Raw genomic sequence first — 26,053 nt, forward strand, 5'->3', positions numbered from 1 at the left:
CAAAACACTGTTCCGGCCGATTTATTGTGAGAGAAAAACACTGTTCCGGCTAAAAAACCAGCTTAAAAGTACGGATTATAAGAGAAGGGAACATGGCCATCACAGTCACACATGACAAAACCGCGCGCCCAGGCAACTTTCTTCTGTAGAAATACGTATATTTTTCCTCAACCGGATATCGCTTGACTTTGGTGCCTTGTAGAAATATCTTATCTCACAAAGTATTTTCCATTGAGGGAATTACAAGGTTATCATCTGATTTTTCTCGTGAGAAAAGGTTATCATCTGATTCAACTTAGAACATAATAGTTCAAATAGGTTGAATCGCTGTTAAAAAAAAAGAGCACCACAAAAGTTTGTAGCAAAACCTGCTGGGATGCACTAGTATAACTTTCTAGGGAGTGATCGGTGCTTCGGTTTTTGATACGTTCACTTGTGGATGTGTCAGCGACTGAAAGTGAGATACCCCTCAAAACAATATTGGAAGTTCAAAAAAAAATTCAAAGGAAAAGTGGTACTCCATCGGTGCCAAATAAATCAACTTCTAGAGTTACCTATGTTATTTTTTTTTTAATTTGACTAATTTTCTAGGAAATAATATCTACATCCATATGGAAAATAAGTGCACTATGAAAACTTTGTTTCATGTATCTAATTATATTAATCTTTGTTATAAATATTGGTGTTCTGAAGTTAGTCAAACTTATAACAACTTTTTAATTTATTTAGAGATGGGACATGCCTACGTATTGTGGATAATGAGATTGAGAGTGGTTACGGACTCTTCCCACACGCTGAGTCGCTGGCCAAGAGAATAGAAAACATCATTCACGTCTATAAATGCCAGCTCATTAACTTCAATAATGTGCAACGAGACATATATTGGCAAAAAACATGGCACTCTGTTCTTCCATGCGTGCCCATCTGGCGCTACTACTTTGCTTTTGCGTGCTGTTATCGGGAGTAAATGGACGATCTCGCAAGGTAGGCACGCTTGCTAATAGTTCAGCCATCACTGCTATCGTATGGTATAGCTTAAATAAGGCTTCTTAAATCCAAAATTCTACTCATCTATGTGTTTGTAGCTTTATATTGTCTATCTAGGCGATGTGAAACATGGGCACCCGAACGATGTAATCGCTTCGCACCATGATATGCTCACGACTGTTCTTGGAAGGTACTTTCTAGTTCCTATTTGACCCCTATGGATCATGAATTTCCTTTTACTTGCTGATTTTTATCAACCCTGATCGATGAACTATATCTAGTTCTCCATTATTTACTATCATAGATTTGCATAGTTATTAGGTGATGTTTACTTGCTAAGAGATCGAGTATGTTGTATATCCGTGGAACTCCTGAACTTTCAGCAAGGAAGAGACTTTGGACTCCATCATCCACAACTACAAGCATGGCTTCTCAGGCTTCGCAGCAATGCTTACTGAAGACCAAGCTAAGCAGCTTGCAGGTCAGGTGTTTCCGTCTGTAGGCTCAAGACTTTGCAGCAGTTATAGCCTGTAGAGACTAGGGATATCAGCAAACTAACGGCGCCTTTCTGCCTTCGCTAATCCATATCCAACAGAGCTTACAGAAGTCATCAGTATCGAACCAAGCAGGAGTTACACAACGATGACCACTCGAAGCTGGGACTTTCTTGGTCTGAACCACCAAATACCCAGTGAGCTTCTCCAGAGAAGCAACTATGGAGAGGACGTAATCATCGGGGTTATTGACACCGGTTAGTAATCAATATTAGTGTACAAAACTACTATTTCCATCTAGAATTACTTACGTTTTAGTTTTATCCGAAGTCAATGGTATGGCGCCTGGTCTTGCTACGTAATGCATAAGGAGGAGAGTGGAGGGGCTGACTCTGGCGCCGGCGGCGGCGAGGCGCCGTGGCTGCGCTGGAGGAAGCGAGGGAAGTCGAGAGAGATAGGGTTAGGGTGCCAGGCGCCCAAGGGTGTCAAGATGACACAATCCCAGGCTAATCTTATTAAGTTGCAACGTTTGACTCTTATACAATCTGACCCAACAACCTGACGCTAGAATTAAGGAAACTTGTAACCAAATCAAATCTAAACAAACTGATAGCTGACCAAGTCTGGAACCTTGGCCCCTGGCCGATGGTGCCCGTGGTCAAGCACGTTGGTCCCTGGCTCGACGTTCATACGTCTTGCCGACCATAACATCTCTCCCCCCCTCGGGAAACAGCTCGTCCTCGAGCTGGAAGGAGGGATGGGCTTCGCAAAACGCCGGTACCGGCTCCCAAGTTGCTTCTGACACCGGCATGCCCGCCCATTCGACGAGGATGTGCCACACGCCACGGCGAAGCTCTGAGCGGAGGACGCGTTCTGGCCGCTGCAGCGGTCGACCGTGGCGAAGAGGAGGCAGGGCCGGCGCACTGGAGGGCGGTGTACCCCTAAATGGCTTCAGGACGCCGACATGGAAGACGTCGTGGATGCGTGCGCCCTCGGGAAGCTGAAGACGATAGGCCACCTCGCCGATGCGGCCGGTCACCTGGAACGGCCCGGCGTACTTGGGCGCTAGCTTGCCCCGGCCGCCAGGTACCAGATTCTTCGTGTGACGGTGGAGCATCCGAAGGAGCACCCAATCGCCAACGGCGAACTCGAGGTCACGGTGGTTGGCGTCGTAGAACCTGCGGGCGTGCTCTTGAGCTTGGAGAAGACGAGCACGCACCTCCTCAAGGAACTCCTCCCGGTTGGCGAAAAGGGTGTCCACCGCCTCCGTGCGCGCCTGTCCCGGGGTGTAGGGCAGCAAGTCCGGGGGCGGCCGACCGTACACCACCTGGAACGGGGAGGTCTGGAGCGCCGTGTGGTAGGCTGAGTTGTAGGAAAACTCGGCCCAGGGTAGCCAATCCAGCCAGTCACGCGGGCGATCACCTGTCAGACTCCGGAGATACATGGTAATGGTCTTGTTGACAGCTTCGGACTGCCCATCTGTCTGCGGGTGGAACGCAGAACTCATGCGGAGCTTGACGCCGGCGTGACGGAAGAGGTCGCGCCACACATGACCCGTGAACACCGGATCACGGTCGCTGACGATGGACTCCGAGAAGCCGTGGAGCCGAACAATGTCCTGGAAGAAAGCGCGGGCCACCGACGAGGCTGTGTACGGGTGGCCGAGTGGAATAAAATGAGCGTACTTCGAGAACCTATCCACCACCGTGAGCAGAACGCTCTTGCCATGGACCTTGGGCAGGGCTTCTATGAAGTCGAGGGAGATGTCCGCCCACACACGCGATGGCACCGGCAGGGGCTGCAGTAACCCGGCCGGATGTAGCGTCTCCGTCTTGTTCCGCTGGCACACCGCGCAGGACCGCACGAAGTCGCCTACGACGCGGCGATCGTGCTCCACGAAGAACTCCATGCGGAGGCGGAGCAGCGTCTTCTGGATGCCCTCGTGGCCCCCTGTGTGGGCGAGCTGGAGAACGTCGTCGAGGATCGGCGATGAGCTGGGCACGAAGACGCGCCCCTTGTGCAGCAGCAGTCCTTCGCGGACGCACCAGGAGTCACCGTGTGTCGGTGTTTCGTACAAGCACCGGCAAGTAAATTTATAGTAATGCGCGTTAGGCTCGGATGGTGTGCTAAAGGACACAGAATTTATACTGGTTCGGGCGGAACGTCCCTACGTCCAGTTTGTTGCTGCTTGTGTTATTAGCACCGTGATCGGTCTGTAGTAAGGGATACAAACTGCCGAGAGAGGGACTGGTCCCAAGTCTCTTGATCGAAGGGCTGAGAGGTGGTCAAGAGCTTCGTAGCTGCTTGAATGTATGTAAGTGCGTTCTATTGTTCGATCCTATTTTTTGCCGTCCGTTTGATGGAGGATATGCCTCTCCTTTTATAGATGAAGGGGCTGGCTTTACAAGGGTGAGAGCTCTAGGATGCGTACTCTGCTTACCTTGTGGCTCATGTCTATCTGGTCCGGTCCTTCCTTCTGATGAGTGTGAAGGAAGATAAGTGCTTAAGATGTCGTCAATATCTCTGTAAGATGTCAGATCAGTCACAGCATGCTGCCCCCAGGGTATGGGCTGTAGTACCGTGGTTTTGACTTAGGGGCCTCCCCCAGCCTTGCTCCACACGCCTTCTGGTTCCCATGATTCCTGTTGGGAGAATTCGGGGTCGGGGTCCGGTGTAGCGCCGTGGCCAAGGCTCTCTGACTTGGAGGACCTGAGGGGTCGGGAAGAGGGCCCCCCCCCCCGCTTTCTCGGGTCCACAGCGCGGTGATGGAGTATCCGTCGTTCGTGGAGATAGCAAATCCATTCTTGGAGTGTAGCGGTTGTCGTATATCTTCGTTGGGTTCCGCGTCCCAGAGCTGAAGGCGGCGCCTACAACTCTACAGAGTGAGGTGCACGCGCCTGTAACGCCTTTTGGGCTCTGCGGCGCCCGGAAGGGTCTAAAGCGTCAGTCCTGTTGTTCCCTGGCAGTTCTTTTCTTGTCAGGGTGCAGGGTATGGTCGTTGGAGCCATGGTTGACCCGAACGTCTTGTCTTGTCCTGTACCCATCGTTATGAGGGACAGATATCGATCAGGGCGAGGTTCGTTCTGGGCCGTCGGATGAGACGGAGGCTAGTTCCTATCTCTTGGGCGAGACTAACCCTATCCCTCTGGGATCGGGCGAGGCGGAATCTATCCCTTAGCCCTCGGGCGAGACCGAGCCCGCCCTATAGGCGTCGGGCGAGACGGAGATTAGCCTTGAACCTTTGGGGCGAGGCAGGGTTATCCCATAAAGGCGTCGGGTGAGGCTGACCCCACCCCTCCGGGATCGGGCGAGACGGAACTCATCCCTCAGCCCTCGGGCGAGACCGAGCCTGTCCTCAAGGCGTCGGGCGAGACGGAGCTTATCCCTCGGTCCTCGGGCGAGACCGAGCCCGTCCCAAGGGTGTCGGGCGAGGCGGAACCGAACTTCTGTCATTCGAACAAAGGATGACATGGCGCCCTTATGCGTCCAGAAGTTTTTTACGTTTGGTGGTTATCGGTTCCACCTTCTCGGGTACCCCGGTATTAGGTCCCCGACAGTAGCCCCCGAGACTCTAGGTGATTCGGGCAGAACCGCCTGGAGGGTGTTTTTTGATTTCGCCGAAGCTAAATTGCCGGAGGGTGCGCGCGAGCGCACCCGATGGGTGTAGCCCCCGAGCCCCCGGGTGACTTGAGTAGAGTCGCCCGGGGGGTTGTATCGGCCCCTTTGTGGGTAAGGCTGAAGGACTTAGTTTTGCATCAACTGGGTGTTTCTCCGAGTGGGTCATGGCGTCCCGTTCGCTAGGGACTGATTCGGAGCTGTCCCAACTGGCGCTTCTGCCCTTGATGGCGGATTGTTCGCGGATTCCTTCTTAGTTGGGCCGGCCGGCGAGTTTCTGGGCTCTAGGTGGGCCAAAGAGAAAGGAACAGGCCTTTGTGGCCTGCGCTTCCCCGGTGGTAGAGAGTCCGGATTTGTCTGGGGAAGGCGAACCGTCCGCCGAGATTTTTGGGATAAGGAGATAGGGACTGCGGGCGCGTGTCCCGCGACGCGACACGGGGGCGCGCGTGGCAGGCCCGGAGATCGAGGCGGACGGTTGCCCTTCTCGTGTCCGTCGCCCCCTATAAAACCACGGGGTTCGCCCCCAGGGTTCCGTATTTCGCTCCCCTTCCTTTGCGTTCTGAGACATCCGCCGCCAATCTTCCCAGCTCCTCACGCCCGCATCGCCACCGTCGACCGGCCTGCGTTCGTGTTCCAGCCGCCGTTAAGCTCGCGTGTTACCCCGTCCTCGGTTTTCGCAATCGGAGGGGCTGAGTGAACGACACTTGCCTCGACGGCTTGAGTACCGCGCTCAACGAGCTCGCTAACGGGTGCGTTCGTGCGGAATCCGGGTCCATCATTTGCTGATGGGGTCGGCAGAGCCCTCTGGTGGCACTCCACAACTTCTTAACCCGCCTCCCGGCAGATGCCTGAGTCGTTCGATAAGCTCAGGGGGCCCGATGGCCTCTCCTCGATGGAGATTCTGTGGGTTTGGCTCGAGGTTAGAATCGAACGAGAAAAGGTCGAGACGTCCCGGTTTGCTTCTGAGCGGGGTCGGGCAGGGCCGCTGAGGCTCGTCTCGGTTATCTCTCCCTGGCTCTGTTCGGCGTGAGGCGGCCTCGAGCCCTTCGCGGGCTGACCTTCGAACCTCAGCCTGTTGTTGCCTATATCGGATAAGGCGACAGCCGATTCGTGGTGCGACACGAATCTTTGGGATGCAATTTTTTGCATATGAAAATGTTTTGAATGCAAAATTTAATTGAAAATAAAGGCGGTGACGTTACCTTGGTGGTATGAGTGGCGGAAAAGCTCCTACCAGATGGGTTCGGGTCCTGACGTTTGTGATGAGGTTGGAAAAACCTGCGTAAGAATTGCCATTTTTTTTGTGTCTCGGTGACGATCCGAGCCGTTCGATTAACTTGGGCAACCTGACAGCTGTAGGCGGACCCCTCCGATCCCTTCTTTGGGAAAGGCGGACGTCGGAACTAGAGACGCGAGAGGCGTTTGAGCATGATTTTTCTGGTGAACAGAAACATCGTAGCTATCGGGGCGTAGGGTTTGCTAGTTCGTCCAGTTTTACTCAAAGCTTTGTGCCTGAATGTCGCGCCCTTAGTTTCAAGCGTACGGAGGGGTCGGGTGAAGAGGATGTCTGGATTGGTAGTCATCCTCGACAGCCCCCGAGTGATGTTCGCGCCCCTGCTATTTGACGGGGTCGGAATCTTGCGAACAAATTTTAACGCATAAAATATGAAAGCTGAGAGGCTTATCTTTCTTTGGTCGTTCGTTCGTCGTGTCTTCTGGGCCGAACGGTCGACCCAGGAGATCTGAATGGTCCCGTCATCGAGTCGTCCGTGGTCCTGCATGGGGAGGCGAAAAAATTGTCTGCCTATGTGGGCGCCTTAATCGCCGCGTCCGAAGCGGGTCAGTGGCGGGCCATACCCAGGCAGTGTTCAGTCTGGTCAAAGAGGGACGCTTCGTAGACCGGGGCTCGTCCCGTCACTTCTGGCGCGTCCCCTCAGATATCAATCAGCATTGATTGCGTATTAAAAAAGGGGAAGGGAGAGGGTTTTTCGTCCGACCTTTCGCCTTTCCTGAGTTACTGCGCCTCCTCCTTAAATAGGGAGGGGGAGTGGAGTTCTCATCCCACCTCCCCTTCTGCCTCTGAGCCGCTATCTCTCCTTCTTCTTCCTTTCCGTCCAACGCGTCCGTGCGTCGCGGTGGTTCCTGAGTGAGGAAGAGTAATGCCAGGGAGAGATAGAGAACTTACAAACTTGCTCGTGATTCTGGTGCGTGATGTCGAGCCGGAGGTTATCCAACGTAGATGAGATGGTACGCGCGGCCCTTGGTGAGGAGTCGCTGCTGCTGAAGGAGAAAAGGCGTCGGTGGGTGTCGTGCGTCGTTGACTGCGCCGTCGTTCGCTGCGCTCCTCCCTTGGCTGGAGGCGTTTCCTGCCCCTACGCCGTTGTCGGGGTTATGGCTGGGGATGATGGCGTAGTCCCCAGACGCCATGACGGTGGCGTTGCTGCCGGGGTTGCGGCTGACGACGATGGCGTAGTCCCTGGACGCTCCGGCGGAGGCGTCATAGATGGTGGCGCCTTCGAGGGTCCAGCGAAGATGTCGCCGATGGAGAGCGTGGTACGGCGCCCGCAGTAGATGAGCTGGCCCGTGTACATGCCCTCGACGTCGCCGATGGAGAGCGTGGCACGGCGGCCGCAGTGGACGAACTGGCCCGTGTACATGCCCTCGACGTCGCCGATGGAGAGCGTGGCACGGCGGCCGCAGTGGACGAACTGGCCCGTGTACATGCCCTCGACGTCGCCGATGGAGAGCGTGGTACGGCGATCGTAGTAGCACTTGTGGTAGAGCTGAGCCGAAACTGTAATGAAATAACGTTGTGGGGAAGCCCCCGAGTAAACAATCTTCAGGGTATATTGTTCCTTTTTTGTAATGACATCGCTTTGTAAGTGGCGAATTCGTGCAAAAAATGAACAAAACTACATCCTTTGCTTGTGGCAAGTCATTTTAGCGCTTTCCAACTCTTCTCATGGTCTAAGTCATAGGAGGCTAGGAACGTGGGCGAACTAATTCTGATTGAACTGGTGAGCAAAGAGGTTGCAGCCGCTGGGGCGTGGGTGTCTCGCAGTCCTACCAGTTGTATTCAGAATTAGCTCCCAAGATCTTAGCCCTCGAGACTCGTTTATGAGGCGAATGGAAAACTTAGAAAAATGTTTGCAAGTATAACACAGGGATTTTTTACAAGCGTAATACTTGTACTACACATGACATATGTTACGATCACATGCCAGCCCCCGAGTGAGGTCTGACCCCTCGCGATTTGTAGGGGTCGGAAATCACTATGGATCGGGGTTCTATTAAGACAAAAACTGATAAAGAAAAGTGTAAGCTTATTTTAAGGATAGAAACGACGTAGCTGCTCAATGTTCCAGGCGTTGGCGAAGACCTCCCCTTTGATGGTTTTCAACCGGTAGGCGCCTGGGCGAAGTATTTCGGCGACGATGTAGGGCCCTTCCCAGGGCGGGGAGAGTTTGTGACGATCCTTGTTGCTCTGTACAAGACGGAGGACGAGGTCTCCGACGTTGAAGGCTCGACCCCGCACCCGTCGGCTGTGGTACCGCCGCAACGCTTGCTGGTACTTGGCTGAATGGAGGAGGGCGATGTCGCGGGCCTCGTCCAGCTGGTCCATGGCGTCTTGGTGAGATGCCCCGGCTCCCTTAGCGTCATATGCTCTGATTCTTGGCGCTCCATAGTCGAGGTCCGTCGGGAGAACGGCCTCGGAGCCGTAGATCATGAAAAAGGGTGTGTAGCCGGTGGCCCGGCTAGGAGTCGTCCTTAGGCTCCAGAGCACAGCCGAGAGCTCAGCGAGCCAACGCGCGCCGAATTTGTTCAACCGGTTGAAAATTCTGGGTTTGAGGCCTTGAAGGAGCATGCCGTTTGCGCGCTCGACCTGTCCGTTCGTCCGGGGGTGCGCGACGGCTGCCCAATCGATTCGGATGTGTTGTTCGTCACAGAAACGAACAAATTTCCTACCGGTGAACTGCGTACCGTTGTCTGTGATGATGGAGTTCGGTACTCCAAAGCGATGGATGATGTCGAGAAAGAACAGCACAGCTTGCTCGGATTTGATTGTGGATACTGGCCGAGCTTCGATCCATTTTGTGAACTTGTCTATGGTGACAAGCAAGTGGGTAAAGCCTCCGGGCGCTTTTTTAAGAGGCCCGACTAGGTCAAGCCCCCAGACCGCGAAGGGCCACGTGATGGGGATCATCTGGAGAGCCTGGGCCGGGAGGTGTGTTTGCCGAGCGTAGTATTGGCACCCTTCGCAGGTGCGTACAATTTGCTCGGCATCGGCTACTGCGGTGGGCCAATAGAAACCCTGTCGGAATGCCTTCCCAACCAAGGTTCTTGGTGCGGCATGGTGTCCGCATGCCCCACCGTGGATGTCGCTCAGTAGGAGTTTTCCCTGTTCGCCAGGGATGCAAAGCTGAAGAATTCCGATGTGACTTCGTTTGTAGAGTTCGCCCTCTACAAGAACGAAGGATTTGGCGCGTCGCGCGAGCCGTCGGGCTTCTGTCTCGTTGGTTGGTAGTACATCGTGGAGGAGATAGTCGATGTAAAGCGTTCTCCAGTCATTGGGAGGATCGGACTCCGTTGCTGGGTCTTCTTCAAGCTCCATGACCTCGGGGTCAGGAGGAACAGTTGGCGGATCGGCCTTGGGGGTCGGACTAGAAGGGCCATCGTCGGCTTGTTCTGACCCCGTGTAGCGTACCGAGGGTTTGTGTTGATCACTGGCAAAGACGCCTGTTGGAACCGGCTCTCGGCTGGATGCCGCTTTTGCGAGTGTGTCGGCCGCTTCGTTGAGGCGCCTGGGGATATGATTGAGTTCGAGGCCATCGAATTTGTCCTCCAGACGTCAGACCTCTTGACAATATGCCTCCATCTTGGTGTCGTGGCAGCCCGACTCTTTCATGACCTGGTTGACGACCAGCTAAGAGTCGCCCCTGACGTCAAGGCGTCGGATGCCCAGCTCGATGGCGATTCGTAGGCCGTTGATGAGCGCTTCGTATTCTGCAGTATTGTTTGATGAGGGAAAATGAAGCCGAACCATGTACCTCATGTGGACCCCGAGGGGGGATACAAAGACTAGTCCTGCTCCGGCGCCCTTCTTCATCAGCGATCCGTCGAAGTACATTATCCAGTACTCTTGATCGACGGCTGCTGGTGGCATCTGGACCTCGGTCCACTCCGCGATGAAGTCAGCCAGCGCCTGAGATTTGATCGCCGTTCGGGGGACATAAGAAATGCCCTGATCCATCAGCTCGAGCGCCCACTTTGCGGTTCTTCCCGTAGCGTCATGGCTACGAACGACCTCGCCGAGGGGGAACGACGTCACTACTGTCACGGGGTGTGACTCGAAGTAGTGGCGTAGCTTCCTTTTGGTGATGAGGACGGTGTAGAGGAGTTTCTGGATCTGGGAGTAGCGGGTTTTGGAGTCGGATAACACCTCGCTGATGAAATATACAGGGTGCTGCACCTTGAAGGCGTGCCCCTCTTCTTCTCGCTCTACTATCAAGGCGGAGCTAACCACTTGGGTGGTGGCCGATATATATAGTAGGAGAGATTCTCCATCGCATGGAGGAACTAGGACCAGCGGCTTGGTTAAAAATCATTTAACCATGTCAAGTGCTTCCTGAGCCTCGGCTGTCCACTCGAAGCGGTCAGTTTTCTTCAGAAGTCGATAAAGGGGGAGTCCTCGTTCGCCGAGGCGTGAAATGAATCGGCTGAGGGCGGCAAGGCACCCTGTGATTCGCTGAACCCCCTTTATGTTTTGGATCGGGCCCATCCTCGTGATGGCCGATATCTTCTCTGGGTTGGCTTCGATGCCACGCTCGGAGACGATGAAGCCGAGCAGCATGCCCCTCGGGACCCCGAAAACACATTTTTCGGGATTGAGCTTGATGCCGTTCGCCCGGAGTTTCACAAAGGTATGCTCAAGGTCGGTGACAAGGTGGTCAGCCCGCTTGGATTTGACTACGATGTTGTCGACATAGGCCTCAACGGTTCGCCCGATGAGATCTCCGAAGCAACTAAGCATACAGCGCTGGTACGTTGCCCCAGCGTTTTTCAAACCAAACGGCATCGAAACGTAGCAGAATGATCCGAAGGGCGTGATAAAAGATGTCGCGAGCTGGTCGGACTCTTTCATCGCGATCTGATGGTAGCCTGAGTATGCGTCAAGGAAACAGAGGGTTTCGCACCCCGAGGTGGAATCGACTATTTGGTCTATTCGGGGCAAAGGAAATGGATCCTTTGGACACGCTTTGTTGAGACCAGTATAATCAACACACATTCTCCATTTCCCACTCTTTTTTCGGACAAGAACAGGATTTGCTAACCACTCTGGGTGGTATACTTCCTTAATGAATCCTGCGGTCAGTAGTTTGGCTATCTCCTCGCCGATGGCCCTGCGTTTCTCCTCGTCGAAGCGGCGCAGGCGTTGTTTCACCGGCTTGGAGCCCAGGAGGATCTGGAGGGTATGCTCGGCGACCTCCCTCGGGATGCCCGGCATATCCGAGGGTTTCCACGCAAAGATGTCCTTGTTGGCGCGGAGGAAGTCGACGAGCGCGCTTTCCTATGTGGAGGAGAGCGCGGTCCCGATTCGGACTTTTTTGCCCTCGGAGCTACTGGGATCCAAGAGGACTTCCCTGGAACCCTCTGCTGATTCGAACGATCCGGACGACTTCTTTGCGTCGGGTGTCCCTTCAGTGACCTCCTCCCTGAGGGTGGCGAGCTCTTCGGACGCGATGACCGCGGATGCGTGTCCGCAGCATTCGACCTCGCACTCGTAAGCGCGCTGGAAGGAGGTGCCGATGGTGATAACCCCACGGGGGCCCGGCATCTTCAGCTTCAGGTATGTGTAATTGGGTATGGCCATGAACTTCGCGTAACATGGTCGCCCCAGAATGGCGTGGAAAGTCCCCGGGAATCCCACTACATCGAAGGTGAGGGTCTCAGTCCGGTAATTGGATCGATCCCCAAAAGTGACAGGCAGGTCAATCTGCCCTAGTGGCATGGCTTGCCTTCCTGGCACGACGCCATGGAAAGGTGCTCGGACGGGGCGGAGGCGCGTTCGGTCGACGCCCATCTCGTCGAGCGTCTTGGCGTACATGATGTTGAGGCCGCTGCCCCCATCCATCAGTACCTTGGTGAGCCGCTTTGGACCGACGATCGGGTCGACGACAAGCGGATACCTTCCCGGGTGTGGGATGGCATCCGGATGGTCGGTCCGGTCGAAGGTTATGGCGGATTCCAACCACCGGAGATATGCAGGCATAGCCGGTCCTGCGGTATAGACCTCTCGACGTGCGACCTTTTGGCGGCGCCTGGAGTCGTAGGCCGTTGATCCTCCAAAGATCATGAGGGCACCGGTCGGTGTTGGGAAGGTGTCGTCCTTCTCCTCCGTGTCGTTAGTGGTGGGAACAGGCTCCTTCCCCTGCCCCTCCTTGTTCAGACCCCCGGCCAAGTATTTGCGCATAAGGCCGCATTCCTTGTATAGGTGCTTGGCCGGGAAGGCGTGATTTGGGCATGGCCCCTCGAGCATTTTCTCGAAGTGGTTAGGGGTGCCCTCCGCGGGCTTCCGGCCACCTTTGCGGTCGGCAGCGGTCGCGAGTGAGCTGTCGCGCCGTTGCTTCTTATTTTTTCCTTTGGCGGGACGGTTGGAGGCGCCTTCGCTAGCGTCCTCGTCTCGCCTTGTCTTTCCGTCGGAGCGATCAAAGATGGCTCCGACCGCCTCCTCTCCAGAGGCGTGACTGGTGGCGATGTCCAGAAGTTCCTTGGTAGTTCGCGGGCCCCTGCGTCCCAGCTTGTGGACCAGGGATTCGCAGGTCGTTCCGGACAGAAAGGCTCCTATCACGTCGGCGTCGGCGACGTTCGGGAGCTCGTTGCACTGTCGGGAGAAGCGCCGGATGTACCCGTGGAGGGTTTCATCGGCCTTCTGACGGCAGTTCTTGAGGTCCCATGGGTTTCCAGGGCGTTTGTACGTGCCCTGGAAATTACCCACGAAGATCTCAGTAAGATCCGCCCAACTCTGAATAGCATCGGACGGCAGGTGCTCCAGCCATGTTCGTGCCGAGTCGGCCAAGAACAGCGGGAGATTGCGAATAATGAAGTTATCCTCATTCGCACCACCGGCCTGACATGCAAGCCGATAGTCTTCGAGCCAAAGCCCGGGATTTGTTTCGCCAGAATATTTAGGAATGTTCGTGGGTGGTCGATACCTTAGAGGGAACGCGGCGTTGAGGATGTGCCGGCCAAAGGCCTGAGGGCCTGGCAGGACGGGGCTCGGGCTTCGGTCCTCGTTGCTGTCGTAGCGCCCGCCACGTCGGGGATGATAGCCGCGGCGCGCTGCTTCTCCCTCGTCGCCGTGGGCACGTCTCCGAGCGTCGATGATGCTGCGCACGTCGCGGCCACGGCCGAGGCGTTGATGTACAGGGACGACGGAGGGCTGCCCGCCGGCTGGCGGTGTTTGGTGTACGGATGCGTCCTTGGTGGGACGCACTGAGGGTGCGTGCTGGCTGGTGTCCGGTTCGCGTCGTCGAGACAACGAACTTTCCGCCTGTTGCGCGGCTGTACGCTCGAGCAACGTGCGAATCTCCCGATAAGCGCGTCGATCTTCGGACGTTGCGGCCTCCGGGAGGCCATGCAGCAAGGCGGTTGCTGCGGCGATGTTCTGGCTGGCTCGAGCAAAGTGAGGAAGGGCCCCATCGTCGGTGAGGATCCTTTGATGTACGGTGCGGGCTGTGGCGCGCGCGCGCCCCCCGTCTTTGCGGCGTTCAATCTCGCGATTGATGTCCGCGTATTCCCGTGCGAGCCCTTGCCCGGCCTCATTGATCTCTTGCTGACGAGCCCTTAGCTGCTCCATCCTCAGGTGAGATGGGGCTGTCCCATCCTCCCCGGATCTGCCGTCAGGATTGTTTGTAGGGGTGGCCTCTTCCCTGGAGGCGCTTTCGACGTGACCCTCGGGGGTCTGCGTCATGTAGCATTCCCGGGAAGGGTGGTGGCTCCCCTTACTGGAATCTGAGCTGGAGAGCGATACAGGCTTCTCGTTGAGGAGCTCGTAGAGGGTCTCCGAATCGCGCTCAATCACCCCCACGAACTCGATATCCGTGGGTGATTGAACCACACGTAGCGCCCAAGGGCGGCCGGCGGTCGCCGCAGCGTTGCGGAGACCGAATGGAAACGTTGTCGGGGCGCTCCATACGGACCTTTCCGGATATATGGTGGTGTCGTGGGAAGCCCCCTTGGGTGACGGGACTCCCCGGGAGTTGTCTAGTGGGCCCTCAAGCCTGAGATGGTTGAGGTTGATGGAAGGGGGAGAGGGGGCGGCTGAGTGAGTCAGCGTCAGCTCTCCTCCTAGCGTGACGATGAAATCCAGGTTGCCGAAACGCACGTGTGCGCCCGGGGCCCAGGTGATTGCGTGGGTGGCCATCCGAGACCTGTTTTGGAACGCGCAAAGCCCCTACCTGGCGCGCCAACTGTCGGTGTTTCGTACAAGCACCGGCAAGTAAATTTATAGTAATGCGCGTTAGGCTCGGATGGTGTGCTAAAGGACACAGAATTTATACTGGTTCGGGCGGAACGTCCCTACGTCCAGTTTGTTGCTGCTTGTGTTATTAGCACCGTGATCGGTCTGTAGTAAGGGATACAAACTGCCGAGAGAGGGACTGGTCCCAAGTCTCTTGATCGAAGGGCTGAGAGGTGGTCAAGAGCTTCGTAGCTGCTTGAATGTATGTAAGTGCGTTCTATTGTTCGATCCTATTTTTTGCCGTCCGTTTGATGGAGGATATGCCTCCCCTTTTATAGATGAAGGGGCTGGCTTTACAAGGGTGAGAGCTCTAGGATGCGTACTCTGCTTACCTTGTGGCTCATGTCTATCTGGTCCGGTCCTTCCTTCTGATGAGTGTGAAGGAAGATAAGTGCTTAAGATGTCGTCAATATCTCTGTAAGATGTCAGATCAGTCACAGCATGCTGCCCCCAGGGTATGGGCTGTAGTACCGTGGTTTTGACTTAGGGGCCTCCCCCAGCCTTGCTCCACACGCCTTCTGGTTCCCATGATTCCTGTTGGGAGAATTCGGGGTCGGGGTCCGGTGTAGCGCCGTGGCCAAGGCTCTCTGACTTGGAGGACCTGAGGGGTCGGGAAGAGGGCCCCCCCCCCCCGCTTTCTCGGGTCCACAGCGCGGTGATGGAGTATCCGTCGTTCGTGGAGATAGCAAATCCGTTCTTGGAGTGTAGCGGTTGTCGTATATCTTCGTTGGGTTCCGCGTCCCAGAGCTGAAGGCGGCGCCTACAACTCTACAGAGTGAGGTGCACGCGCCTGTAACGCCTTTTGGGCTCTGCGGCGCCCGGAAGGGTCTAAAGCGTCAGTCCTGTTGTTCCCTGGCAGTTCTTTTCTTGTCAGGGTGCAGGGTATGGTCGTTGGAGCCATGGTTGACCCGAACGTCTTGTCTTGTCCTGTACCCATCGTTATGAGGGACAGATATCGATCAGGGCGAGGTTCGTTCTGGGCCGTCGGATGAGACGGAGGCTAGTTCCTATCTCTTGGGCGAGACTAACCCTATCCCTCCGGGATCGGGCGAGGCGAAATCTATCCCTTAGCCCTCGGGCGAGACCGAGCCCGCCCTATAGGCGTCGGGCGAGACGGAGATTAGCCTTGAACCTTTGGGGCGAGGCAGGGTTATCCCATAAAGGCGTCGGGTGAGGCTGACCCCACCCCTCCGGGATCGGGCGAGACGGAACTCATCCCTCAGCCCTCGGGCGAGACCGAGCCCGTCCTCAAGGCGTCGGGCGAGACGGAGCTTATCCCTCGGTCCTCGGGCGAGACCGAGCCCGTCCCAAGGGTGTCGGGCGAGGCGGAACCGAACTTCTGTCATTCGAACAAAGGATGACATGGCGCCCTTATGCGTCCAGAAGTTTTTTACGTTTGGTGGTTATCGGTTCCACCTTCTCGGGTACCCCGGTATTAGGTCCCCGACACCGTGGTCGCCGACGGCCACGGCTTCACGACGCGCGCGCAGGGCAGGGTCGGTGTCTACCTCTCGTCGCAAATCGTCGAAGAGCCGGAAGGTAGGCACCGAGACGGCCGAGAAACAAGCCGCGTGCGCCCTGGCAAGGACGGATAGCAGCGAAGCCTCGCCGTCCCGCCTGGAGAGAGCGTCAGCGACGACGTTGGAGCGGCCGGAACGAAACTCCACCCTGAAATCATACCCAAACAACTTGCTAATCCATTGATGTTGCGGAATTATAGATAGGCGCTGGTCCAGCATGAACTTGAGGGCGTAGTGGTCCGTCCTTACGACGAACGCCCGCCCCCAAAGGTAGGGCCTCTAATGGCGCACCGCCTGAACAAGCCCGATCAACTCGCGCTCATACGCCGCCACTTTGAGGTGGCGTGCGGCGAACGGTCGGCTGAAGAAGGCTATGGGCGCGCCATCTTGATGCAGCACGGCGCCGAAGCCCGATCCGGAGGTGTCACAGTCGACGACGAATGTGGCGGCGAAATCCGGAAGGTGCAGGACTGGTGCGGCGGTGAGGGCAGCCTTGAGGGTGGAGAAGGCGGTGTCAGCCGCGTCCGACCACTGGAACGCGTCCTTGCGAAGCAGCTGCGTCAGTGGCGCGGCGATGATCCCGTAGTCCTTGATGAACCGCCGGTAATACCCGGCCAGCCCGAGGAAACCCCGTAGGCCGTGCGCGGCGCGAGGGCGCGGCCAGGACTGCACAGCTGTCACCTTGGCCGTGTCCATAGCCACCCCCTCCCTAGTGATGACATGGCCGAGGTAGTGGACCGCCGAGGTGGCGAACGCGCACTTGGACCGTTTGAGGTGGAGCCGATGCACGCGGAGAACGTTGAGGACTGCGCGCAGGTGTCGGAGATGCTCCGTTCAGGAGGAGCTATAGATCAGGATGTCGTCGAAGAAGACGAGGACACAGCGGCGGAGAAACGGCTTGAGAACGTAGTTCATCAGCGCCTAGAACGTGGACGGTGCATTGGACAAGCCGAAAGGCATCACCAGGAACTCAAAGTGTCCGTGGTGTGTCCGGAACGCCGTCTTATGGACATCTGCAGCAACAACCCACACCTGATGATAGCCGGAGCGCAAATCTAGCTTAGTAAAGAAGTTAGCGCCGTGTAGTTCATCGAGTAGCTCCTCGACGACCGGGATTGGAAACCTGTCTTTCACCGTGACCGCGTTGAGGGCCCGGTAATCGACACAGAAGCGCCACGAGCCGTCCTGCTTCTTCACCAACAGCACGGGCGCGGAGAAGGGGTGAGGTGCTGGCCCGGATGGTCCCTTGCCGGAGCATCGCCTCGCATTGCAGCTCGAGCTCGTCTTTTTGGAGTTGGGGGTAGCGGTACGGCCGGACCGCCACTAGCTCGGTGTTGGGCTTCAGATGGATGTGGTGGTCGCACGCCCGGGCCAGTGGAAGCCCCTCGGGTTCGGCGAACACGTCCTGGTAGGCGTCCAGCAGCAGGTCGAGGAGGGCGCGCTCGGAGCCCTTGTCGATGCAGAGGTCTATGGTGAACAGGGCTGTCGGGGATGCCGCGGCCGGCGTGCCGACACCGGTCCACACCACCCGGCGACCACGGAAGGAGAGCGCCATGCGCAGTGTGGCGAAGTCCCAGAGGATGGGCCCCAACGATCTCAACCACGTGAGGCCGAGGACCATGTCGTACGGCGCCAAGGGAATGGAGAAACAGTCCACCGTGAACCGCTCGGTGCCGATCCGCAGCTGAACGCCGCGCGCGAGGCCCTGGCAGTCGACGCGGTCGCCATTCGCGACGATGACATGGGCGCCCGCGCTGTCGGAGAACTAAAGGCCGGCGCTGCGTGCTGCCTCAGGGTTGATGAAGTTGTGTGTCGACCCCGAGTCTAAGAGTGCCATGAGCTCGTGGGCGCCAATCTTGACGCGCAGCTGCATGGTGTCGCGCGCCCGAATTCCCGTCGCCACGGACAGAGAGATCATCGGCTTTTCCGGGTCGAATTGGGCCTCTTCAACCGGTTGCGGCGCGTCGTCTAGGTCCTCCGGCTCCTCCACGATGTAATCGAGAGCCTCCAGGTAGAACAAACGGGCACATTTGTGCCCGCAAGTGAACGGCTCGTCGCAATTGTAGCAGAGGCCGAGCTTTCGGCGTTCCGCCATCTCCTCGGGTGTGAGCCGCTTGAATGCCTTGGTGGAGTCGGCCGTGGTTCCCGGGGCGGAAGCTGGCATGGTCGACAGAGCGCCCCCCGGACGGTGTGCGGCCCGCTAGGGAGCGGGAAGGGCCGGACGCTGTGGCGCATTGCGACGTTCGAAGGCTCGAGCCAAATACATGGCGTGCTGAAGGTTCTGGGGCTGGTGCAGCTCAACATCCACCCGAATGTAGTCAGGGAGGCCACCTGTGAAGAGCTTGGCGCGCTGCAGCGTGGTGAGGTCCCCCGCGTGCGCTGCCCTGGCCTAGAACGCCTCCATGTATGCGTCGACGTTGGCGCCGAACGGCAGCCTGGCCAGGTCGGCCAGGTGGTTGGTGTTGAGGGCAGGGCCGAAGCGCTGCAGGCAGTATCGACGGAAATCCGGCCACGTGGGACGGCCGATGTCGGTTTCCAGGACAAGGTACCACTGTTGGGCGACTCCCTTCAGGTGATATGAGGCCATCCACACCTTGTCGACCTCCCGAGTGAGCTGTCCGTGGAAGAACTACTCGCATTTGTTGAGCCACCCCAGGGGATCATCGCGGCCATCGTACGTGTCGAAAGTGATCTTGTGGTACTTCGGCACAACTGCAGACTCCCCGTCCGATGGCGGCAGCGGGTACAGTTGTGATGGGGCCATGTGAGCGGAGGCCGGGAGCGACATAGGAGCCACGGCCCCGAACCCTGGAATTGGCGACGGGGAGGGCGGAAACCTGATCTGAGTGATCGGCACCCCCCGGGCGGTGGCGTTGGCGCCTGGTGGTAAGCCAGCGGGGCCACGGCCGGGTGCTGGGGATGTGGTGGCGCCGGGAGGGACAGCGGCATGGACGGTGCCGCCGGTGCCGAGGCAGAGGAGTCCGCAGTGGCGGCCGTGATCTCCGTGATCACCGGTGATGAGGACGCGGGCAGGCGAGGGACGCCCCCAAACCCTGGCAAGCCGAAGTGAGGGAACGGCGGTCTGCCGTCGAGGGCCGACAGGCGCGCTCCCTGATCCGCTAGGTGATTGTTCATGGCGGTCATCTGAAGTTGCATGCTGGCCAACATCTCCGTGATTGAGGCCAGGGTGGGCGGCGACGCGGGCGGCGTCGTGTTCACCAGGGGCAGCGACACGCCCGACGTGGGGCTGGTGGTGGATGCGGGTGGGATCGACGGCGATGGAGCAGTGGTGGAAGCGGGGGACTCCATGGGCAGCGATGGAGCTGATACCAGGTTGGTATGGTGCCTGGTCTTGCTACGTAATGCGTAAGGAGGAGAGTGGAGGGGCTGACTCTGGCGCTGGCGGCGGCGAGGCGCCGTGGCTGCGCTAGAGGAAGCGAGGGAAGTCGAGAGAGATAGGGTTAGGGTGCCAGGCGCCCAAGGGTGTCAAGATGACACAATCCCAGGCTAATCTTATTAAGTTGCAACGTTTGACTCTTATACAATCTGACCCAACAACCTGACGCTAGAATTAAGGAAACTTGTAACCAAATCAAATCTAAACAAACTGATAGCTGACCAAGTCTGGAACCTTGGCCCCTGGCCGATGGTGCCCGTGGTCAAGCACGTTGGTCCCTGGCTCGACGTTCATACGTCTTGCCGACCATAACAGTCAAACTATCTAAGTTTTAACCTAATTTATTAAAAAATTTACCAATGTTTATGTTAGCAAATACTCCCTCCTTTATGGAGTGATAAACGTCATGAGAAAGTCAAACAAAATCAGTTTTCACTGTTATTTTCTCTTACTATATATTATCATGCTAAAGAATCAATACAATCTAAGAAACACTTTTAATCACATCCGTTGGTACAAGTTTCATATTGTAAACTTGTATATATTGGCCCCGTTCGCTGGTCTGAAACTTGGCTGAAAACACTGTTCCGGCTGAATTGTTGTGAGAGAAAAACACTGTTCTGGCTGAAAAAAGAAGCCGAACAGACCGAATATGGGGTAAGCCGAACAGGACCAATGTTGTTGATCAAAGTTTGTATAAGTTGACTGTTCTTTGTTTGAAATATGACTAAGTATATTATTAGATTCATCATGTAACATGTTTCAATGTTTATAATTTTCTCTATAAATTTGATCAAAAGATAGACATAGGTAGTTATGCAAACAAATTTCTGTCAGGCACATCGGGATGTACTGGTATATGTGAAAACATATGCAACATCCAGATAGAACACTTGTAACATGAAAACACTTGCTACAATGGAAGACTGGAACAAATGAAACATTTTGGAACACACTGGTGCAACATATGTGTGAAACATATGCAACATCCATATGAAACAACAACAATATACCTCTGAAACGTTTGCAGCATACGTCTGAAAACAGATGAAACATTTTAAATAAACTCTTGCAACATGTCTCTGAAACACTTGCAACATGTGCAACATCCCCGATCTACTTTTGCAACATCCATATGAAACAGCTGCAATATACCTCTGAAACGTCTAAAACACTTGAAACATATATTTGGAACATAGGAGAGGTGGAGCGCCTGTGCCGGTCAATTCCGGCTGTCGGGGTGGCAGCCGGCGGCGAGTGACGGCGCGCGAGCATCACTAGCATCCAGTACCAGCGGCGCGCACGAGCACCAGCGCCACCAGCACCGGGCTTGGGTCAGTTGGGCGCGTGGCGCGCGATGGGAGGGGGCGAGAAGCGCGAGCGAACGGCGGCAGATGGGGCGCGCGGCAGCAGCGAGGAGAGTACGCATCAGCATCCAGGACGGGGCAGCCGTAAGGCACTGCGACATGGGAGGAGGAAGCGGAACGAATAAGGATGGGTGATTTTTTTATAAACTCACGAGCAGAGCATGGGACATGGTAAAAGCGCAAGCAACGAGACGATGGGCCTGCAGGAGCGCTAGAGCGAGCGGGCGGGTAAAAACGTAAGTAACGAGGTGGTAGGCCTGTGGAAGCGTCCGACGATGTGCTCGTGTCGGAGGTAAGACGCGTAGCATTACCGCAGGCACATCACATGACATGCATGTCTTTCCGGCGCCAATGGTTGTTGATACTGGAGTAACACAATGATCCTGGCTTATCTGTATACGGTGCACTTGCTGCAGGTATCTGGCCGGAGTCAAGGAACTTCAGCGACGAAGGGTACGGGCCGGTACCGTCACGGTGGAAAGGCGTGTGCCAGGTCGGAGAGGGCTGGGGCAGCAACAACTGCAGCCGCAAGATCATCGGCGCGCGCTTCTACAGCGCGGGCGTGGCCGAGGAAGAACTCGAGATCGACTACCTGTCGCCTCGGGACGCCAACGGCCACGGCGTCCACCGCGGCGGGATCCGTCGTGGACGCGGCTAGCTTCCACGGCCTTGGCGCGGGCGCGGCGCTCGGCGGCGCGCCCAGGGCCCGCATCGCGGTGTATAAGGCAGTATGGGGCAGCGGCCGCGGGGCTGGAGCGGCCAATACAGCCACCTTGCTCGCGGCCATCGACGACGCCATCCATGACGGGGTAGATGTCCTGTCACTCTCCCTCACCAGCGAGGAGAACTCTTTTGGTGCCCTGCACGCCGTTCAGAAGGGGATAGCCGTCGTGTACGCCGCGGGGAACTTTGGGCCGGCGTCGCAGGTGGTTCGGAACACTGCTCCCTGGGTCATCACCGTCGCGGCGAGCCAGATTGATCGTTCGTTCCCGACCATGATAACGCTGGGAAACAAGCAACAGATCGTGGTACGAAACACAACCGATAACTCACGATTCATGACTTAATACCTATGCTGATCTTGAGCAAGCTCTGCTAATTTTGCAGGGTCAATCCCTGTACTACTATGGGAAGAACTCAACGGGAAGCAGCTTCAAACCTCTTGCATTTGGAGGCCTGTACGATAAGTCCCTTGTTGTTCTTCGCTGCTTAATTTGTGTGAATTTTCCGAAAGTGATCGGCCAGGCTCTGTTCCTTTCATGTTAGCTGAACCGCCGATTCTTTGAACGGCCACGGACGTGAGAGGCCAAGTTGTGCTCTGCGCATCCGCCGATTCTTTCCCAGTGGCACTATAAAACGTCCCGAACGCCGGAGGCTCTGGTCTCATCTTTGCTGAATACACCATGCATATCATCGATGCGACAGGTGATTGTGGAGGCATTGCATGTGTTCTTGTGGACTTGACCACTGCCCTTCAAATCGGCAAATACATGGTGGATGCAAGGTGAATTGCATTCTTCGATCTCCACCTTCCTGATCAGTTAACATTTGGGAATGCCAAGACCCTGTTTACTGGTAAAATCCTACTCTTTAGTTTAAGCAGCTCTCCTGTGGCTATGATCGAGCCAGCGCACACCATTACTGGTAAGGAGACACTGGCCCCAACCATCGCAGGCTTTTCCTCAAGAGGTCCATCCATCGAGTACCCTGAAGTAATCAAGGTACATAGACAAGAAAGCGTAGCTTTCACTAGCTACTGAACCATATTACCTGTCATCTCACTGCAGTCTTGCTTCTTTAACAGCCTGACATCGCAGCACCAGGAGCTAGCATCTTAGCAGCCATGAAAGATGCATACATATTTGGCTCAGGGACATCTATGGCAACACCACACGTGTCAGGCATTGTAGCGCTGCTGAAGGCATTGCACCCAAATTGGTCCCCGGCTGCACTAAAATCAGCCATCATGACAACAGGTAACAACCAGAATTCAGAACACTAGTTCTAATCCATGTGAAGCTTGTCTGATCTAACACATTTTTGCATGGCTGAAGCATCTGTAACTGATGCACGTGACATGCCAATACTGGCACAAGGATTTCCTAGGAAGATTGCTGACCCATTTGACTACGGAGCGGGGCACATAGACCCAAATAGGGCAGCTGATCCTGGACTCATTTACGACATTGATCCTAATGATTACAACAAGTTCTTCGGGTGCAGCTTCAAGAAATCCGTACGATGCAATGCAACAATGTTACCTGGGTATCACCTGAACCTACCATCCATCTCCATTCCAGATTTGAGGCAGCCGATTACAGTGTCAAGAACAGTCACAAATGTAGGTGAGGCCGATGCAGTTTACCACGCTGCAATAGAGAGCCCAGCCGGAGTCAAGATAGACATTGAGCCATCTGTTCTTGCGTTCAATGCCACAAACAAAGTTAACACATTTCAAGTGAAGTTATCACCTTTCTGGAGGTTACAAGGGGATTACACGTTTGGCAGCCTTACATGGTACAGTGGCCAAAAGACAGTCCGGATTCCAATAGCAGTCCGAATGACGATTTATGATTCCTATGCAGATGTTGCATAAACACAGAGAAACATGAAGGAAATATCACAGGGTTATTTTCCTTTCTGAAGGAAATATAATTGTGTGCTTGGCAATAGTACAGGGAAATAAGAGATGCAACTTCCACTATCATAGGGTTATTTTCCTTTCTGAATAAAATATAATTGTGTTCTTGGCAATAGTACAGGGAAATAAGAGATGCCACTTCCACTGTGGTTTGTAGTTGTTTTTCTTATCAAATGTAGCCAAACAGCTTCACCATTGTAAGGGCTAAATCTAGTTTGTGTTTAATATACAACTCTAATAACTACGTGAAAGTATAGATGTTCTGTTACAAACACACTTTTCATTGAGGATATAGTTTGTAATTTGTGTACTATTGCAATAGCTTAGCCTAATGATTTGGTCCCACTAAAACAAATGTTTTGGATTTTCCCCCTTTCCCCACAATTAGAGAATTGCAACGTGGAGGGAGTACTCAAAATCAGCAGTAGCAACCTTAATCTCTAAAACCATCAACCACCTAGCTACTAGCTTGCTACTAGAATCATTCGGCAATCGGCAGAGTAGTAATCATGGAGAAGGCTTGTTTTCTTGGATAAATGATACTGGTAGTCGATTACAAATGTAATTGTTTGGCAAAAACAAGTCATTTCAAACACAAGTGCATAACCCTTTGGATGTACTTAAGATAATTGATGCAGAGAAGCTGCAAGGATCATGGATACCAAGAAATAGTAATACTACCACAATGGAAGGGTGCGCGCCAAAAACGTTGGTGCAAGGTACTGTGCTGCAGGTCTTGATAAAGCTGCCCTCAAGAAAAACACAGTAACAAGCCTGCTCTGGATATGGATGGCCGTGGAACGCACTGCAGGCTAGAGAAATTTCCTGAGGAATATTTCAACCAGCCAGGAGAACAAACCCAGCAGCCACCAATGGATTGGAGCCAACACTACATATGTGAACAAACAAGCACAGGCATTCTGCAGAGAAGCCTCAAGTTCTGCTTGGCCTTGCCCTGAGGGAAACAACACGATCGGATGACACAAACCAATTACTAGATGGAACCCATCATCCATGATCCATGGCTTTAGGAACCAAAGCTCGGAAACATGAAGCTAAGCCGGCGAGATAGGGGAGGTGACGCACCTCGGTGAGTGCGTTACTTTCTGAGTCTGCGGACATAATGAATTTATGATGATCGATGGTGGGCTTTGGTTTGGCTTTGACCTTATCTTAGCTTGTAGAGAACTGAAATGCTTGTAGAGCTTCCATAGCTGCCGGATCAGTATTTCTATCGTAAAGAACGTTACCTTTTTTTTATCAAACAAAGAACGTTTCTTTCAGGCTAGCAATGTGCACCGGTGGGCGGAGCAAAACCAAGCTTGGACCGCGTTGCAAAGTCGGCAATCCGCGCGGTTTCAGTGTCAGGCTGTCAGCTAACAATCGAACTACTTGGCCAGTGCACGTAGACCGAGTCGGCAGAGGCAAACGTAGCAGGGGAGCTTCGCTATCAAGAATGCTGGAGTATTTATTTACATTGCAGTCCAATTCATTTGGCAGAACGTCTATGGCCTATATTTCCTTTTCAGACATGGATATCCAACTACCGTGTTGTCAGGTGCTCAGAACCCGTGTGTGGTCTACTACCTGGTCAATGGTAAGCAGATCAGGAACGGTCAGCTTCGGATCATCATGTATAAATAGACCCAGGCGTCTTCCATATATTATTTGTACGTAGAAGAGAAAAAAAAATCATTCAGACATTCACCAATCGCAACAAAGCCGTTTCGTGTGTCCAGCGCCAGCCCCGGAGACTAGGCGAAGATGAGGAGGCTCATGTCTCTGTGCGCGCTCCTCGTCTTGCTGTTCTGCGCGGAGAGCCTAGTCGGCGTCACGGAAGGGAGGCGCGGAGGCGTCCGCAACAGGGGAAACTCCACCCACAGCGGCGGCACCAGCTTGACGGCGTGCGTCGGCTCCTCGCTTCTGGCCACCGCAGCCATGCTCTTGTAGCCTCCGGTCGCGCTGTATCCACGTACGTTCATTCATGAATTGGGTGGTGCGTGTGTGTGCCTGCACTACTGATTCCGTGTACGGAGTATATGTTTGGCGGCTGATAAACCATTAGCGTGTTATATCCAATATAATTGACTGTAATATAAATTCAGCATTGCTAGCGTCCGTACGTGCCGACGTCCGCGGCTGCAATCGGTTTCCTCCCTGTTTCGCGTGTCCACGCGTGGCCCATATTGCGCGGACTTCACTTGACCGCGCATGTGTCACCCGCGCCCACGCGCATCTCATATGCAACATCAGATCTATTTTTGAAACATCAAGAATTCTAGATGCAACGCTTACAATATAAAAAAAAACAAATAAAACACTTGAAACATGCATCTAAAACACATGAAAAAAACAATTAAAAACCATTGCAAACATACGTAAACATCTTGGTGCGGCCTCCTCGATCATCTGCATCGGGGCGTTGCGGAGGTATAGCAGGAGGCGAGGTCGGAGGGCTTCCGCGCCAAGGCCCATTGCTTCTCCTTGCAGCGGCGGTGTCGTCGGGCGGGAT

At 54.9% G+C, this 26,053-nt stretch overlaps 1 pseudogene; it reads left to right on the plus strand.

Annotated features, from left to right (window-relative positions):
• The first annotated feature begins 894 nt into the window (after positions 1-894).
• On the plus strand, positions 895-23,496 carry LOC136459205 (subtilisin-like protease SBT3.10; annotated as a pseudogene).
• The last annotated feature ends 2,557 nt before the right edge of the window (positions 23,497-26,053 follow it).

This window comes from Miscanthus floridulus, chromosome 6, assembly GCF_019320115.1.
Source record: "Miscanthus floridulus cultivar M001 chromosome 6, ASM1932011v1, whole genome shotgun sequence".
Classification (NCBI taxonomy): Eukaryota; Viridiplantae; Streptophyta; class Magnoliopsida; order Poales; family Poaceae; genus Miscanthus; species Miscanthus floridulus.